This window comes from Vigna unguiculata, chromosome 8 (assembly GCF_037176805.1).
Source record: "Vigna unguiculata cultivar grain cowpea cultivar isolate G323 ecotype 2 chromosome 8, ASM3717680v1, whole genome shotgun sequence".
NCBI lineage: Eukaryota > Viridiplantae > Streptophyta > Magnoliopsida > Fabales > Fabaceae > Vigna > Vigna unguiculata.
In genome coordinates this window covers 25660478-25676631 of record NC_140799.1, presented here as the reverse complement: position 1 = coordinate 25676631, position 16154 = coordinate 25660478, and the positions used below count along the sequence as shown (strand labels likewise).

The 16154-nt window shown below is 30.9% G+C and overlaps 1 non-coding gene and 1 pseudogene across 1 annotated transcript; both read right to left on the bottom strand.

Moving 5' to 3' along the window:
* Positions 1–5572: 5572 nt before the first annotated feature.
* LOC114195723 (U5 spliceosomal RNA) lies at positions 5573–5685 on the bottom strand. The gene has a single exon (XR_003606556.1). It is a non-coding gene; the product is annotated as a U5 spliceosomal RNA (small nuclear RNA).
* A 2978-nt stretch (positions 5686–8663) lies between these two features.
* LOC146884281 (uncharacterized) lies at positions 8664–9685 on the bottom strand (annotated as a pseudogene).
* Positions 9686–16154: the final 6469 nt, after the last annotated feature.

The following is a 16154-nucleotide window of genomic DNA, read 5'->3' as shown; positions in this document are numbered from 1 at the left end:
CAATTTATTGATGTGAGCAGATGCGAGAACTCCTCGTGGTCAACAGGGTGATAGAGGTTCCGCTGCTTAGCTCGTCTTGGATCAAATCCTATTTTTCTGAGTTTTTCTTTAGGGTTGTAGTCCATGTATTGGCTTGTTCTTTGGGCATTTGTTTTAGGTACTGTTAAACTTTTATCTTGTTAGCCCATGGCATCGTGGTGTGCCTTAGACTTTTCTCTATGTATATGAGATTTTGTAAGGAGTGATATTTATACTCCACGACGTTACCTCTTATGTTATTTTGTGTGACATTCCCTTTAATTAAGGTTATCAATTAAATGGGGTGTTACAAAATAAATATGAATTGAATTTAATTCAAATTATAACATGTATTAGATTTTATTTTTTGTATATATAAGATCAAGATATTGAACACGTTACATTACGAATAATAATTCTTACCATAAAAATGCTCTTAATAATAGATTGTATATATTGATGACTCTGTAAATAAATGTTTTGAACACCTTTATTGATGTGAAACACATGTATATTATAAACTTTATAATATATAGTATCAATGTTAATAGAAGTGTAGGTACTCTAACTATTTTTATACAAATTTAGTTTTTGTGGTTTTGCGAATCTATTCTAGAGTTATTTTACAAAATTTTTATTTTTACGTAAATTCCTTCGCAACTTCTTTAACATTTTATGTTTTAATTTTAACTCATTATTTTTCATATTGATACTTACCTGTGATGCACCGATACTTCAACTTAGGTAACATATCCATGTCCGACACGTATCTGTATCCAATACTTTAGGATATCTTATCGATACTTATTAGTGGAGTATCCAATTTACAAAGTCGTAGTAATGTACAAGAAAATCTTTGAATAATGATCAATTTTAGTAACAAAAATAATTAGTCACTATATAGTGACCAATTGAAGTATCAATTTTAAAAACTAAAAATTATTGGCAACTAAAATAGTTCCAAAAAAATTATAATTAGTCTCTAAATTGATAATTAAAATAATTTTTATTATGAATTGATTTATAAATTAGTCACTAACATTAGTTACCAAGATTTTGACTACCAAAATAATTGGTCACTAACATTAGCTCCTAAGGTTTTGACTACAAAAATAATTGTTTACTAACATTAAGAGTTTTCCTAAAGTAGTACTTTTATGTTGATAACTTTAGTATATAATTTGGATTAACACAATAACAATCATATATTTTAGTCCATGCATATACTTACTAATTAATGTCCATTTTCCGGATATTATTTTCTAAAAACGTTCAATTCTTAAAAGTATACAAGTTTAGTGTTTTATTTTCATCACCAAAAAGAATATTTTAGTAGTTATAAAAAAAATTTATTTCTCATATAATTTTTTTAACACTATTTATTGTATTTATTTATAGTAATTAAAATATTTATGTTTATATTCTGAAAAAACAAAAGCCATTTAATCCATTAAGCATCACATAAATTTTAATTTTAACATTTGATTATCAACAACACGCGCATACTAAATATACTGTGAATGGATTGAGTTTTCTATAAAGTTATTTTTTTTTTCATTTTATTATTTATAAGCAGTATAAATTATAAATTGAATCTTTTTAGCATTTAAGAGGTCATACATAGACTTTCAATTGATCAAACTCACGAGACTTGGTCTAAAACCCATATGGGTTGAAGGCAAAAACGTCCATATAAGAGAAATAACGGAACAATGAGCAATATGCTTCTTTTTGCACCCATGGGAAAGGTAGAAAGACGTTTTCACCCTTATCTTCTTCTTTCATTCCTCTTCCATGCACACTCGTTTACTGGCCAACCTCGCACACTCTGATCCCATCCCGCACCACAATGTTGTCGCATCACGACCTAGCCACATTGTGACCCTAGCCATACTGTGACTCGTCGCAGTGTAATCCCACTATCTCCATGGTTGTCAAACTTGTGATTCAACTTGTTGAATTGTTTGAGTTTGCGTCTCCACACCAAGTTGACCTAGAAGCAAACTCGGTTTTGGGACAAACTGAATAGGCTCCTTGTAAACTTGGTGAGCCCCAACTCACGATTTAGAAATCGAGTTGAAAAGTCCAGAGGGCTTTTCTTTAAACCCAAAAAAAGATACATAGATTATCGTTTCTTCTATGAAATACACAAAACTTAGCTCGATTCATTCTTCTCATCCACTATTGCCAGAGACTAGGGTTCTCTATTCGTTGTTGCTGGTTGATGGTTGTGTATGCTCTTTGTGTTGTCACTCTTGCTACTCATTGCGCTATAGTTGTTGCAACGTAGCCCCATTCTAGTCATTTGTCGAACCCTCGTTTTCTTCTCCGATTGGTTGTCGCTGCTATTGTGGGGGTGGTGTGTCATGGTTTGCGTTAGTGGTATGCTTTATCGGCAACCTTCTTGTAATATTAAATATGGTACATCATATGATTAATTATAACTATTATAAAACAATAATAGTATTAGGAAAATATAAAAAATATTATGAATTAATGGTTGTCCACAGATTTTTTACGGTTACTCATATGATTAATTAATTTGCTACAATTCTCATATGATTGATTACTCTTCATGAGATTTAAATATTTGTATTAAATAGTACTTTTCCTATTAGTAATGATATACACCGGAAATTAGTCCCCATTATCTCTTATGTTCTCATCTTTCTCTTTCTTTTTTTTCCTATTAGTTTTATTTTATAACACGTTATTAGCATCATGCTCTAACTAATTGAGTTTGTTGAAGCCTCTAAGTTCTTTCTAATCCTTTTCTTATTTACAATTTTATCTTATATTCTTATTTTTGTGATAAGAATGATTTGACTTTATCAAATTTCATCTCTGTCTTAATAATAATAATATTATTATTATTATTATTATTATTATTATTATGATATTATTATTATGGTGATGATTATTATAATTAGGGTTAAATTTTTTGGTCCTTAACTTTAAGTGAAAATTGTAATTAGTCCATTTTTTAAGCTTAAGAATTTAGTCTGCCATATTTAAAAATGAGTAGATTTAGTTCGTTTAACCAACTTTTTTAAGTTTATTTGACATTTCAAACGCGTTTCTCAACTAATATTGAAGCGAAAATGTGTCAAATGGTGTAAACAACTAAGATACTATCATGAAACATGTTTGAAACGTCAAATAAACTTAGCAAAATTTTGTTAAAAGGACTAAATCCACATGTTTCTAAATTTGAGGGACTAAATTGGACCAAAGTTTTTGATGAGGGACTAATTCCAATTTTCATTGAAAGGTAAGAGATCAAAAATATATTTAACTCTTATAATTACTTATATTTGATTATTCTTCTAACATTTAATGTTGTTTTATTAATTTTGTAGTTTCATACATGAAAAATGATTATTATTGATATTTTATTTGCTATTGTTCTAAACATGTAAAACCTTGCAAAATTTGAATTTGTGTTCCTTGGTATTACAAAGAAGAATTACTTATCTTGGATATAATATGTTGAAATACATTTAGAAGCAATAGGTCTTGTTGATGCCATTAAAGAAATAAGTAAAACATCTCAGCAAGTAATTTGCTCCTACAAAAAAAAAATATTGTGAGAAAGGATTTAACAAATATTCTGAATTTATTTCATGTCTTTTTATGGCCAAACAAAACAATGAGTTTTTGATGAAAAATCACAAATCTGACACAACTCGTTATGCTTCATCCCTAAAAGGGAATGCAATGATATCTTATTTATATTTTCATGGTCATGGTCGTGGTCGTACTAGTGATCATGGTTGTGGACATGATCATAAAAAAATTTTAAAGAGACATTTTATCATCAGAAGTGGAACAATAATGTGAAAAAGGAAAATAAAAAGGTTAAAATAATTGCAAATAAGATGAAAATATAAGTTATCATTGCGGTGGTAAAAATCATTTGAGTTGTACTTGTCGTACACCAAAACATCGGAAAAATAAGGAAAAAAACATAGAAACACACTTTGCTTATGAAGACAATGATTTTGATTATTACCATATGGATGTCGCTTATCTTTATATTGTTTTCTTTGCTAAACTATTTAAAGCTAATCACGTCATTGATGATGAAAGTGTTAACACACACACACACACACACACACACACACATATATATATATATATATATTATATAAAATGGTAGAAAAAGTCTCTATGTGATGAAGTTTTTAATTTATTTTTATTATAATTTAATTCAAGGTGAATTTTCTATGGTATTTTTACTATATATATTGGTTTAAAATATGCATGTTTAATGTTGGTATTATGTATAGGTATACAAATCAATTTTTCTTTTGTATTATATAATGTATATGTGAATTGAGTGTATGATGAACATTTATCACTACACAATTTTTTACTTTAGACCACACTGAACTAGCCCACTTGTATAAATTATTGCCTAAACATAGAAAAAAGCCGACAAATATAAGCATGACTTAAAACTACTAAAATCATTGTGTAAAATAGAAATAAACCACAATTTTTTATTGGTTATATAACAAGTTTTATTTGTCTTAGACTATTTTTGTTTGAGCTGATTTAACAAATCAACTCATTTGAAGAGACAAATATAGAGTTTATTTCGTGTTCCATAACGATGATTTAAGAGCAAATGCAAAGATGAATTTGCGAGATTATACCAAAATTCCAATTCTCAAAATTGCAAAAAATTCCATTAATTATTGAACATTTTTATCTTTATATCCCTCTTTTTTATAACAACAAATATAAAGTTTATTTGTGTTCGTATGAGTTGATTTACCAAATTAGTTGATTTGAAGAGACAAATATAGAGTTTATTTCATTTTCCATAGAGATGATTTAAGAGCAAATGCAAAGATGAATTTACGAGATTATATCAAAATTCCAATTCTCAAAATTGCAAAAATTTACATAAATTAATCAACATTTTATCTTTATAACCCTCTTTTTGTAACAACAAAACTGATTCATAATTCATGATGAAAAAAAAATTTAATAATTCTTGATAAAAAGAACGATTATATATATATATATATATATATAATAAATTAATAATATATGTATATAATAATAATTATTAATAATATCACTACTAAAATTTTGAATTTTAGTGTCAATTTAATATGGTATTTAGTGCCACAGAATTTAGCGTCACAAACCATTATATTGACAGTTTTTTATAACCGCTGGAATAACCGCCACTAAAATTGTTAAAATATTTGGTGGCGATTGTAACTGCCAGTGCCAGTAAATCTAAAATTTTAAAATGTTAGTGACAGTTTTAACCGCCAATAAGTCTAAACATTTAAAAAGGTTAGTGGTAGTTATAACCGCCAGTAAGTCTATACATTTAAAAAGGTTAGTGGCGGTTACGACCTCCAGGAAGTCTAATTTATAAATTTAATAATGAGGTCTTCCTTCATTTCAATTAAGGTTCCAACAAAACTTGACAAAATTATATAGAACATAATATTCACAAAATTTACTAGCTTCATTAGTTGTTTCTTTAATAATATAAAATACTATAGAACAATAAATTTAAACTACATTTGCAGTCCTAAATAATAAGAATTCCAAAAATTGATGTATGATGCATAAAGTGTCAGAAACACTATTTTCTTTAGTAAAAGGCAAAAGAATAGTTGGCTCTGTTTCTAACATACGTCTCCATGGTTATACAAGTGGTCAAACATTTAATTTTATAGCATAAGTAATTTATTAACTCTTACCAAACCAACCGATGTCAGCTTTGATCAGATACTTGGACACTTTCGCATACACTTGAACTAACCAAGCAACTATCACTTAACCTAATAACATCTCTAGTAAAGTAATGTACAAAATTTATCTTATTTATTTCTTCTATTGTATACATCCTGAATTCCACATGGTAATGAGTGATAATTGCATAACGTAAGTCTTCAAGAAAATAACCAATTTTTTCTGTGTTTAGTTGTACAAAATTGAATAAATTGAATAGATGTAACAAACAAGATATTAATGTAGTAGATACAACATTGTGGATTTGATGAAAATAATTGGATGCTATCCAGATTAAACAACTCCAACACAACATTAGTCCTTTAGCTTAGTGCTTAGTGAATTGAGATAAGTTTTTATCTTTCTTGGGTAGTTTGTTTCAAAATATAGGGACAAGATGAATGTAATTTTCAGTATTCATAAAAGTATCATTGTCATTGATTGAACCCCGTTTTATTGATCTTCTTATCCCCAAGGATTCATGAATCCCGTTTTAGATCAAATGTTCTTATTTCTATTATAGTGAAATGAAATTAGGTCATATTATTAAGGAAAATCTGATTTTCAATATGTAATAAATATTAACCTTTTCCTGAATCCTTTTGTTAAAGCACTAGTATAGTTAATTGGATATTTTAATTTCAACTTTACATGTTTACCATGCTCTAACATGAAGGGAGCAACCTGTCCTAGGGAGACTGTGAGCAAATCTCTTAACATAAAAAATAAAAAATGCCTACTAGACTGAAAACCTAAAAGGGTGGTTTAGGCAAAAAAAAAAGAAAGGGAAAAATAAAAATTGAAAAATATGTTTTGAGATTTGCTTTTGTTCCTGCGGAGAACAAATAAGAGAAGTCAGACACAAATATCACCTTACCTCAATCCACAATCTCTCTAGTTGGCTTCTTCTCGACTTGTGTATGTCATTTGCTGGTATCACAGCTTGGACCCATGGGGGGTTACTTGCGGAGAAGACTTCGACGATCAAGTCAGCCAAAAGATTCTCAGAAAGTCAAATCTTGTGATTAAGGGATTAATGATTACATACCTTTAATTGCTGGGGTCCACACGTATTTATAGTTTATTAATTATGTCTAGCCTTGTCATGGGCTGGGCCATTGTTTAGGCCGTAGGTAGGCCTGGGCATGGCCCTGACCCCTTAGTTCAATGATTGTTGGTCTTAGGGGCCTTGCTTGTAATACTCTAAGTCTGAAATGGTCGACATATCTCATTTTGTCTTCTGAAGTAGGCAGCCTAGGCCGCTTACGCTTTCCCGTTGATTCGTTTGATAACTGATTGCATTCTTGCAGGGCTTTATGTAGGCGGGTTTAACCGTGTAGTTTCGTTAGGCCGCCTAGGTGCAGTACACCAGTCCCCCAGCCTTTGTTGGTGGAGATATAGCGACAAATGGTGAAAAGTGTAAGCAGTATTATGAGGCCGCCTAGGTGCAGTACACCAGTTCTCCAACCTTTAAGTGTGATGAACAATGTTAAGGCTAGAGTCTTAATAGGTTATAGTAGGTTAAAGTGTGTCAGATGTCAGAGGTCTAATCATGGGGTGCCGCCGTTTGGAGTGTTGTGACGCTTCGTCTAATCGTTGTTTATGGCGGGAAAAGTTGAAATGTTTGAGATGCTGGTTATAAATACAAATATGAGGGAGAAAAAACTTTACTTTGGTTCATTTACAAGAAATTGGGGGGAGCTGTCTGTTTGCGTGAGATCGTGTCTGAGAGCTGTTTGTCTGCGTGAGATCGTGTCTGATACCTTCATTGTTTCAGGTGTTCAACATTTAGTGTTGTGGAAGTTAATTCTCTAAAGAAAAGACTTAGGTCAACAACAACTTTCCAAATTGGTTTTGGCAATGAGTCAAATGCAAATGGAAGCAATAGTTGCATGAAAACATGACAATCGTGACTTTTCATCCCATGTAACTTTCCTTGACTAAGGTCAACACATCTACCTAAATTGGAAGCATATCCATCTGGTAGAGTAAGTTCTTGAACCCATTTACAAATAGATACTTTTTTAGAGTTGGTGAATGCATATGCTGCCTTTGGTTTGATAAGTTTTCGACGACCAATGTCTTTCAATTTTAGCTCTTTTTGATTGCATATTTCTGCTACATCCAATCAAGCCTTGTTTGTATCCTTAGTTTTTCCTTTGATATCCATCACAGTGTCAAACACATTTATGAACACATTTCTCTATGTGTGCATAACATCAATATTATGACGTAACAATTGAGTTTTCCAATATGGCAACCTCCAGAATATACTTTGTTTCTTTCAATTATGTTTTATACCATATTCAGGAATATTCTCTTCTTGTAATTTAGTACATAATGGTAATTGTGCAACCCTATTCCAAATATCAAGACTGGACAAACACGGAGGAGGGGGCAATCTTAACAAACTTCTTCTTGAATGCCTTTTTATCCTTCCTAAATGGATGATCAAGTGAAAGGAATTGACGATGACAATCAAAATAGGAGATCTTGTGACTATGACTAAGAGAGAATGCCTTTGTTCTTTCCATATAGGGCAAGTGAGTCTACCCGAAGTTATCCAACCCGATAACATACCATAAGCTGGGAAATCATTAATTGTCCACATCAAAGCAGCTTTCATTGTGAAATTTTGCCTTAATGACACATCATAAGTCAATATCCCTTCAGTCCAAAGGATGCATAACTCATCTATAAGTGGTTGTAGAAACACATGAATGTTATGCTTTGGATTTGAAGGGCCTGGAATTAAGACTATCAAAAACATAAATTCTCTTTTCATGCACATTGAAGGCGGAAGATTGTATGGAGTTAGTATAACCGGCCAATAAAATAACCTTTCCCATATTGACCAAAAGGATTAAACTCATCTGCACATAAACCTAATATGACATTTCTTGGGTCTTGACTAAACTCTGGGTGCATTCTATCAAAATGTTTCCAAGCTTCCCCATCAGATGGATGACACAAAATAAACGGGTCCCTTTGATTCTCACTATGCCATCTCATGTGAGGTGCAATGGCCATTGAAGAGTATAGCTTCTTAGTCTTGGGATAGTAGGAAAATACCACATTTTTTTAACAACAATCTTCCTTTCAATTCCTCTCCTAGTTATTGTCTTATATCGATCCATTCCACAGATAGAGCAATTAGTTATACTTTTATGAGAATTTTCCTTATAATACAATATGCATCATTTTGGGCAACAATTAATTTTTTTACAACCTAAACCCAATTTTTCAACTGACTTCTTAGCTTTAAAGAAAATTATTAATCATTCGATGATCTTTTGGCATAGCCTCCCTCATAAGTTGGAAATTCTATTGAAACATCCTTCAGACATATTGTAATCAGATTTCAAGCTTAGAGCTTCCAAAGCAGCCGACAATTCTGAGTGATTCTCACATCCTTCCCACAAGGGTGCTTGTGCAGCAACAAACATGTAAAAGAACTTTTGAGTTTCAGGATCATGGTCTTCTTTCATGTCCTCTGATCCAATTACACCCTCTTCTTGTATACAATTGGCATTTGAGGGTCCAACATGATCCATGATCATTTGATGGAAAGGATCTAATTCATCTTGTTGCTCACAATTTTGATAATTGGTACTCTGAACATCCACTTGGGCAAATTGTGACAATTCTTCATCATGAATTGTCCACCAATAGTAATTAGGCATGAATCTCTCTTCATAAAGATCCAAACCAACTTGATCCACATACTTGAAAACTTTACATCTACATTTAACACAAGGACACCTTAACATTTCACCTTGTTCTACAATCTTTCTTGACCAATAACATATTGTAGGAACTCATACACTCCTTCTCTAAAATCATCTGTCAAATGTTTATTAGCATCCAATCTTTTATACATCCATTTTTTACCTTCAGGGATTACCATTAATGCAAAATTACCACAACATAAAAGTCAATCATTTATTTTAAAATTTTTCGTAAATAAGTGCCTAACAATATCACGAATGAAATAACATGTAATATTTTATTATGTAATCAAATATTAGGTAATAACATATAATTAACACATAAAGAGTGAAACCAATCTTCAAAACACAATATTTAATTAAAATATAAATTGAACATGAATAAAATAAAATGTTAACTCAATAACTCACCTCTATTGCAAGTTCACAACTCCTGAATGTTGTCTATACTTCTATTTTCCCCCAAGTCTTGACTAGGAAACTTAATGAAACCTCACACAAACAGCCTTCTCCAAATTAATTGTAAAGGGAGAATCCAATATATATTAATTAATATTAAATATCAATTAATTTTGATAGAGAATTTAGTATTGGTGACCGTGTAAATATCAATTAAATATCATCTACATGCACATTATAAAGTTCTTGGACCATTCCCTTTCATTTTAAATGTAATGTTTATTAGATGTAGAAATAAATATCTCAAAGACAGTAAAGGCTTCATCTAATATTTTGTTAAATAGCTAAATATGCATGCATAATTTTAATTGAGTTATAGTATGAGTATAACCGCCTATACTGCTTGGCAGGTTGTATAGGATTTTAGCAATATTATGGAGCTTCCTTCCATGATAAAAGAATCAAAACTTGAACATAATGAAGTGGATGATCACTACACCATTTTATATCTTTAGTAACATTTTCTTAGTAACATTTATTTAAAATGTTACAATATATAATTTTTTATGTTTAGTAACACATTTTAGTTACATTTATTTAAAACGTTATCATATATAAATTTCATTATAAAGTTTTTCAGATAAATGTTACTAGGGATAAAGAAATATCCCATTTTTGTTTTCTTGTCTCACTTGCAATGGTTGCGCTATGTTTACAATGATTCACGATTCTCTAACCTTGTCTCCCAGATTTTTATTGACCTTGCTTACCACTCCTGTTCTTCCTCATAACAGAGCTGGTCCATGAACGTTATTCTCACAAATCCACAAATGCTAACTCGCACTTTACTTTTTCTTTGTTCTTCTCTCTAACATCTTCCACTATAATTATGCCTAATTATGTTCTCCCTCTCTCAACTTCTCACATAATCCACGACTCTTTCCACCAACAAGGTACCGAACACACTCAAATCTCTATGAGGAACTCAGGGACGCAATCATTCACCACACTCCCTCCAATCCTACCCTCCATCACCGCCACTCGCCTCCTCCTCGGCCAATACCCCTATGTTATCCGTCCTCCTGGTGGGACACGAGTACTTTAAACTCCAAAAGCTTGAGGAGGAGAACCAACAACACCTTTTCATCTACATGGGGAATGCGAGGAGTTGAAGAAAAGGTTCATCGGCACCTAGTAATGTTACTTATAGATTTCCTACTCTGTTTATTACAATTTTGCTCACCATCTTTTTGTATTTATTCCTCCATGCAATCTTCCTTTTTGCTCCCTTTTTCAAGTAAGTAAATCTGTTTTCTGGTACAATGTGATGATTCTTGGAATAACTTGAAATATATTGTGTATTGGGATGGTTCTTTTCCTTTTAGTAAAAGTACCTTTTATAGTGTTCATAGATTATTTTAGGTATTTTTTTCTTATGTGATGTTTTAGTTCCAACTTTATAAAATATTTCTTACTTAAATTTTATTGTATATTTTAAATCAAAGATTTTTCTTTGGATCTCAGAACCTAAAGGTTGCTTTAGGAAGAATTGGTGTCACCCAACATTTTTTTTGACAAATGCTATTAGTTAGAAATCAAGATTGCACAAGATGCAAAACCTAGTGAAGGTGGACAAATACCTGGAAAAATAGTTAGCATGTATACGTATATTCTAGGTTAAGAAGTTCTAAACTGAGAGTTCCTCTTACATCTCCACCTCCTCATCATGGCATTTTTTCAATCTTTGATCTTCATTAGGTGAAACTCTTGCTTCTTTTATTCACTGCAATTTAGTAATTAGGTGTTAAAGAAAGATCTATGCTTGAACACGTGACATTATACAAATGTCTATTTTGACTTGTAATCCATTACGTATTTTAAGCTTATACAATTTATATTTCTCAGATATGCATTTCCCCCTTTGCGAAGCATAAACATCATAATGTGATCAATTTGTAGATTTGTGGACATGGTGGGGGAACTGGAGCAAGCCCTATAATTTCCATTAAGCATTCAGGAGATCCTTGGAAACTTGGTCATATAGAATCTCAGGAAGTCATAATCGAATCTTGAAATTGTGTAATTGAAACATATTTTCATTATTTTTACCTATTTATATGCATTAAAATTGTGTCCTTGTCATTTATGTTTCATGGTCACAACATTAAAACAGAACACAACATTAAGAAGAAAAGCAGAGATTATGAGGTTGATGACGAAGATTTTTGCAGTTATATGATTAGCGCTTCTGATAGTCCACCTGGTGCTCATGCCATGAGTAGAGACCAGTTCCCTCCTGACTTCGTCTTTTAAAGATGGAGCAATTCCATTGATGTATTATTATTTTTTAAAATATTCTTAAATTTGTCAAACAACTTTTTTTGGTTTAATTGTTGTGTTTGCCTTTCTAATGCAGCATGGAGGAAGTACCAATGTTGTTACATCATCTGAACACACCAACTATTATTTTGAAGTTAACACAAATGGCTTTGAAGAGGCCCTGGACAGGTAGGTCCTACTTTTTATTGTTTCCTCTTTTAATCCCTTATAAAAGTTATAGCTCAGTATGATTTTTCTTCCAAATTTGCTCAGTTTTTTACTAAATCATTGATGTCTCATGATTCCACCATGAGGGAAATTAAATTCGTTGATTCTGGTTAGCTAATCTTTTCGTTGTTTGATGTCTTTTGTTTCATTTCCTTGTTTCTTATTGGCATATTGTTCCTGTGGTTTCTCTTTTACAGAAAATAAGAAGAATTTCTTATATGATGGATAGAAAATGAACCAGGTATATTGCTTTTAAATCTTTTTTTTTTGGCTTTGTGGGAAAGTTGGTTGTTTGAGATGAAATTTATGTTGATTTTAGGAGACATATTTTCCAGTAGTATAACATATCTCCTCTATTTTCGTTTGTGATGGGATATAGTTTAATACTCATTTGTAATTATCCATACACTCTATGGTGCAAAGTGGCCAGAGGATGTTACAATGTGAATATCAGTGCATCTTTGAATAGTGGGTGTAGTGGTTTTAATTGCAGCCAAAATAGTAGGCACTGTGGAGCTAGAGTGGTATGAATCATAATTGTTTATTTTTATTCTTTTTACTGTGGAACTATTTTGATTCTTGTCATCCTTCTTGCTGCTAGGGCAGCCAGGACTGAAAAACAGGATGCCATATGTGCTGCGATTGTTGGAATGTTGGCTGATCCTAAAGAAGTTTGACCCATTTATTAAAATAAAAATGATTTTAAGATTGTGTAAATGAGTAAACTCTTAGCCAAACATGAAAAGAATGAAGTTAATGGAGTAGGTTTAGGTACAATTTAATGTGTAAATGATTCTACAGTAGATTAATGTTTAAACATCTTTAATCTAAACCTTTTGTTGGATATGATAATGTTTTAACTGAGAAAATTCAATCTTAGCAACGTTTTGATATCCCTGGCAGTCCAATCTTAGCAATACATTTCTTTTTCTTTTCTCCTCCCCAACTTTTATAACAACCAAATTCAATCCTATCACATTCAACTAGTTTGCTAAATCTGAATGTAAAAGTTACAAAATAGTTTGTAACAATTTTAAAATTTTACAAAAGGATAATTTGTAAAATTTTCTAATTGTTACAAAACAAGATAATTGGTAACATTTATTTAAATGTTAGAAAATTAACAGGTAACATTTTTTAAATATTAGAAGATATATAGGTAACATTTTTAAAGTGTTACAAAAACATTAAATTTGTAACATTTTTCTAATGTTAGTAAAGATGCTAATTGGTAACATTTTAAAAAATGATGCTAATAATACATAAAAATGTTACCGAAACCTTTTGGTAACATGCACTATACACAACATGTGTATAAATGTTACCTTTGCAAATGACAACATTTTCTTAGGCTTTAGCAACATTTTTTAAATGTTATTAAAACTAATATATCTAGTAGTGGATGTAAACCTCATAAAAATCTAAGCAAGCTTAATTATCTTTGTTCTTAATTTAGAAATTGGTGCATCTATGTTTTTAAATAAAAATTACTTTTTAATCATGAATATTCACTTTTATAATGGTAATATATTAGATATATTTGAAGTTATTAGTCTCACAATACAAACGTGATACAAACGTATATCAACTATATATCAAGCAAATATTTACACTTTTAATTTCAAGTCAGGAGTATAGAACTTTCTAAATAGAAATAAAAAAAGTGTTTAATATAAAATCAACTTCTATTTTTTTCATGTTAATCATTTCTCGGAACAATTTTCTACATGTATGCAACCAGCCATTGAAGCAAATATTTACACTTTTAATTTCAAGTCAGGAGTATAGAACTTTCTAAATAGAAATAAAAAAAGTGTTTAATATAAAATCAACTTCTATTTTTTTCATGTTAATCATTTCTCGGAACAATTTTCTACATGTATGCAACCAGCCATTGTTCTTGTCCTTGTTTTGATTTTTTTTATCTTATTAGTTCTTGTTTTCTAAATGTACTTTGTGTGGAATGAAATTGATGGTTTAAATCATAAACCTACAATTTTGTCTCAGGATTTTCCCCAATAAGATAGTTTGAGTTCAAAAAATGATATATATATATATATATATATATATATATATATATATATATATATATATATATATATATGGGGATGTCTCATCTTCCAAGGCTACAAAATGAATGAAGTGCTAATGTGTCTAATGTGTCTTACCAACACTATCATATGCATAATTGCCTATGGGAGAAGCTATACAGACGAAGGAACATAAAGGAGTTGGTTCCATCAACATTTAATTAAAATTAAAATTGAACATGAACAAGATAAAAGGATAACTCCATAACTCACCTTTGTTGCAGGTTCACAACTCTTGAATGCTACTTCTATTTTCTCCCAAGTCTTCACTAGGCAACTTAATGAAACCTCACCCAAACAACCTTCTCTAATTAAACTGTATTGTGATAGGAAAAAGAAATAGAGAATCCAACATATATTAATTAATATTAAATATCAATTAAACTTTCAAATATGATACAAAGCAGCATTCATTCTATCTTTATAACATGAATTTGAGACTAACATTTTCATTCAATTTTTTTCCATATAGTATAATCAAGCAAAATGAATTTAGAAATTATGATATAAAATTTGAAGAATGTAGAATGAAGATAATAATCAATGGTAAGTTGTCTAAGATTCTATTAATTATTTAACCTGGATTCTATTAGTTATTTATACAAATGAGGCTTTTTAGAACTATTAAAATTATACGTAACAATGGTATAGATAATTGTTATATTATACATTATAACATTTGTAATTTTTTATTTACTCTATTGTCTCCACCTTACCTAAAATGCAAAATCTGAAAATAGATGAGTATTATACACACAAGCAAAAACCAATGCAATCAAAAACAATGTTTGGTCATTGAAAACAGCTCTGCACGTGACAAAGGGTTTAAAAAAGAAAGGGTGGGAAATAAAATAGGAGATGTGGGATGAAAACAACTATGCACGTTGACCCACACATTCTCATTCTAATCTAACCTCATCATGTCTGCCAACTTTTGGATCGCTTGCCCTTTGACTACCACACCATACACACAAACTTTATAACTTTTACTCTATCAAGGAAAAGGATCCTCTACACTCTTCAATTTTTCTCCTTGATTCCCTTGCAGTGATCTCATTCAGTAAATCATATCTTTTTTTCTTTTCTTAAGAAATAAACATGTCCTTACCAAATCATACCTCTGCCAAATCACACCTCTCTTTTCTCAAGAAACAAACACGTCCCTCCCAAAGCAATGGAGTAAGCAACTTATCAATCCCCAAAAAAAATAACTCATAAACATAAAATATACTTTATGCTTACTTATTACCCTTGCATCAAATCATACAATATTTTACCCCATTGAGAAAATCCCGAGAAACAATTAGAAAATCAAAATTTTGTCAAAATAAACATTTGTTGACTACAAAGAACCGCAAATGTTGCAGAAAATTTAACAAAAGAAATGGGTATCTACCAAACCTAGAAAAGAAGGTAATAGGTGAGAAGATCTATACCTACCAAACCTAAGCGAATAGTGAATGACGTTTTCAAACTGATCCAAACGGTGGAATCTGAACTGTCGAACATGAAGTAGTGACAATGTGAACCAGACAAATCACGAACGTGAACAAGTGAGCACACAAACATGAACTAGCGAGTACGCGAACCGAACCAGTGTGAAGGAAATCGC